Source organism: Hippocampus comes, unplaced genomic scaffold (assembly GCF_001891065.2).
Source record: "Hippocampus comes isolate QL1 unplaced genomic scaffold, H_comes_QL1_v1.1 scaffold321, whole genome shotgun sequence".
Lineage (NCBI taxonomy): Eukaryota > Metazoa > Chordata > Actinopteri > Syngnathiformes > Syngnathidae > Hippocampus > Hippocampus comes.
In genome coordinates, this window is record NW_017804845.1 from 416,926 (window position 1) to 420,558 (window position 3,633).

The following is a 3,633-nucleotide window of genomic DNA, read 5'->3' on the forward strand; positions in this document are numbered from 1 at the left end:
TTGTGTTTGTTAAAAAAAAAAAAAAAGTAATCAGATTATTTTTTTCAAAATCAGTGAGTCTCCTTGAAACCCTATTTTGAAACCCGAACCATAGCGAACCTAACCCTAAAGACTGCAAGTCAAAAATGTTAAGAAAGTAACACCTCAAATTAAAATTGCTTATTGTAACATTTATCACTTGTGTTTGTTAAAAAAAAAAAAAAAGTAATCAGATTATTTTTTTCAAAATCAGTGAGTCTCCTTGAAACCCTATTTTGAAACCCGAACCATAGCGAACCTAACCCTAAAGACTGCAAGTCAAAAATGTTAAGAAAGTAACACCTCAAATTAAAATTGCTTATTGTAACATTTATCACTTGTGTTTGTTAAAAAAAAAAAAAAAGTAATCAGATTATTTTTTTCAAAATCAGTGAGTCTCCTTGAAACCCTATTTTGAAACCCGAACCATAGCGAACCTAACCCTAAAGACTGCAAGTCAAAAATGTTAAGAAAGTAACACCTCAAATTAAAATTGCTTATTGTAACATTTATCACTTGTGTTTGTTAAAAAAAAAAAAAAAGTAATCAGATTATTTTTTTCAAAATCAGTGAGTCTCCTTGAAACCCTATTTTGAAACCCGAACCATAGCGAACCTAACCCTAAAGACTGCAAGTCAAAAATGTTAAGAAAGTAACACCTCAAATTAAAATTGCTTATTGTAACATTTATCACTTGTGTTTGTTAAAAAAAAAAAAAAAAACATGGAAAGAGCACCTCGAAAAAAATTTGCATATGAAATCGCCATCGCAATATAGAGGAAAAAAATATCATAATCAGATTATTTTTTTCAAAATCAGTGAGTCTCCTTGAAACCCTATTTTGAAACCCGAACCCAGGCTTTCAAACCTCAGTTCAACAGCCTAACCCTACATTAAAAACCTACTTTAAAACACCCCGTAACCCTTACTTAAAAACCATAATTGAAAGCCTACTTTGTAACCCTAACCCTTGTTGGAAACCCTAACAATGGCTTCGAACTCACATCTGCCTTCAAACTCTACCCTAAATAATCAGGCTATCATATGGCATATCGTTGTTCAGAAAAGTTAAATGACGGCGGGGGGGTGGAACATGCTTACCTTGCAAATGTCTTCTTCTGAAGTTTTGGGAAATGGCAAACTGCAAACATCTTCAGGAAGAAGGGTGACTTTTGGTAGAGGGTTGTCACTTCCTGTTTGGGTGGACACTCAACCATGTGCTCTTGACGGCCACAGTGACACCTAGTGGATCCTTGCGGTTCACTTCAGAATGAGCCCAAACGCGAGAGTTGAGATTCTACCATTTATTACACATATTTGTACATTCTTAAATAAAAAGGCTCCACTGGACACTCGTTGCATAGATATGATACAATACCAATTTAGAAAAAACAATTATCAAACACATCCAGTAACAAAAATAAACTCTCCCTCGTCAATAAACAACGTAATGTCGTATCATACAAATCATATCATGTCAACACTTTGTACAGCAAAAAAGGTGTCGGCAATGGGACCACAAAAGAAAGTTGATTTGATCGGAGTCTGTTTTTTTTTCCTGAAAAATGTCACTTTTAACATGGTGTGAATTGGTCTTCAATTTTTTTTTAAATCGACCAAACAAGCACTCTGTTGCAGTACCACTTTGCCTCTTTGGGGGTGACATTTAGTCATTCCAGTGTATGTCATAATTTTTGTCAGGATTTCATGCCCAAAAATATTGAGCCAATGTTTAAAAATGGTCAAATTAAAAGTTCAGAAAATAAAATTTTTTGACACATGATTTTTTTTGGAGTGACTTTTTTAAAAAATTCGTTGAAAAAAATTTGTAGTGTATTTCGGGTGTAAAAATGTGCTAAACAAACACGCTATGTGAAAAGTCTATGCTTTGAGACTCAGTGACCACAGCTAAGAGCTTGCATCTTGGTTCGATTGGAGTATTTTCACTAAATTTGCCACATTTCTTCTTGTTCAAACATGATCATAAGCCATTAAAAAAAGTCATCTGAATGCCTTGAATAAGCTAGCTCTGTTGCAGTACCGCTTTGTGCCATTGAGTTGCTTTTTCTTTGTGTCAGAATGTTACGCCCAAAATTACAGAGACAAAAATGTTAAAGTGGATACATTAAGAATTAAATCAACATTTGTTTTTCAACTTGTGATGTTTCCAGTGACCTTTGGGGGAATTTTCATCACATTTGGTGACAGAATTCAGTTTAAAAGAAAAGTTTTCTTGCTGTGTTTGGGTTTGAAAAAGGTGCTAAACAAACACACGCTAATGATGCTAGTGAGTCATGTCATAGCAGCGACGCCAAGAGAGTCACGTGACTGAGTGTCACGGCTTTTGACTGACATGTGTCGGATATGTGACGTGTTGTTTTCCTGGTGGCGTGGCGGATGTGCGACAAGTGCGACGAGACTAAGCTAGCTGGCTAGCGAGCTAGCAGTGCAAGAATTGTGATCACATAGTGCAACGTTGGCGAGAACTAAAGCAAGAAGCGGCTAAGGAAGTCACGCTATTTACAAAAGCTAACAGACACAGCTGGCGACTGGTGAAATGACACCGCATACTTCAGCCAGTCCTGCCCCATGAAAGGCTGGTGAGTCTCTCTTTGGAATCATTTGGGCTCAGCAATCCTAACCCTAAACTAAATTTAACCCGAAGAAGATCTCCGCTGATGCTAAGCTAGCCTCCATCTAGTAGCTGCTAGCGCTTCGCTAACATGACTTTACTACACTAAAGCTAAAGTTCAAGCTAACTCGGCTATAAAAGCCACATTATCTTACACTAGAAGGCTGTTATTAGCATGTAGCGGCCGTTCATGCTAATCTGATCTTTATTAGCTCACCGCTAATGGAGTCCGCCAGGTTCAGACTTCTGGAGCACCTCCCATTCCTAGTTTTTTTCTCATATGCCGTCCCTGCAGACCCGAAGGAGCCTTATTAACTGCTCGCTAATCGGGAGCTAGCTTGGGATTCAGACAAACAAACCAAGCAGGTTAAAAGAGGCAGAAGCGTGGAGGAAACCAAACTAATTCTATGAGTTTTGTCCTGACCAAAATATATTTAAACAAAGTTTCACGCAGACGCACTCATACGTTCGTGCTTTGAAATGTGCTACTAGCGTCCCTCCGTGATTGTACGTCTCATTACAAGCGCTATTGCGGACGCAGTTTTGGAAACGGCAGCCCCTTTCACGCAAATTGTTTGCAGAAAAATTGGCCATTTTGAGAGGTTGAAGACTTCCATGCAGAAACTAACCAAGTATAACTGTCGGGCATTTGCTTGCAACGCAACAGGGCTGGAAAAGTCGGTAAAAATTCCACCCCCCCTTTCACACAGCCATAGTCCCGCCTCTGATTCTACCTCAAAAATCCAGGAAATTAGTGAGTTGACCTTCACACAGAACAGCAATCTGTGTAAAAATGGCTTTGGCAGGCAGCCTGAAAGGGGCTAATAATGGTGGTGAACGCTTCCATCGTACCCCCTTTCCTCTTGTACGAAAAACGTGGTGGAGCTGCCTCAAAATGGTGAATCCACGTTAGAGGTTTTTGGTATTGATTGTTCCAAGCTGCACTGCGGACCCCCCTCCGTGTTTTTATGCCGTTGGCGGCG

General features: G+C 38.9%; 1 protein-coding gene across 1 annotated transcript in view; it reads right to left on the reverse strand.

Moving 5' to 3' along the window:
* Positions 1 to 1,307: 1,307 nt before the first annotated feature.
* Positions 1,308 to 3,633, reverse strand: part of klf7b (Kruppel like factor 7b) — a 24,664-nt gene continuing 22,338 nt past the window's right edge. The window contains exon 4 of the mRNA XM_019875906.1: positions 1,308 to 3,633. This exon is cut by the window's right edge and continues 1,123 nt beyond it. The gene's annotated coding sequence lies outside the window, so the exon portion shown is untranslated.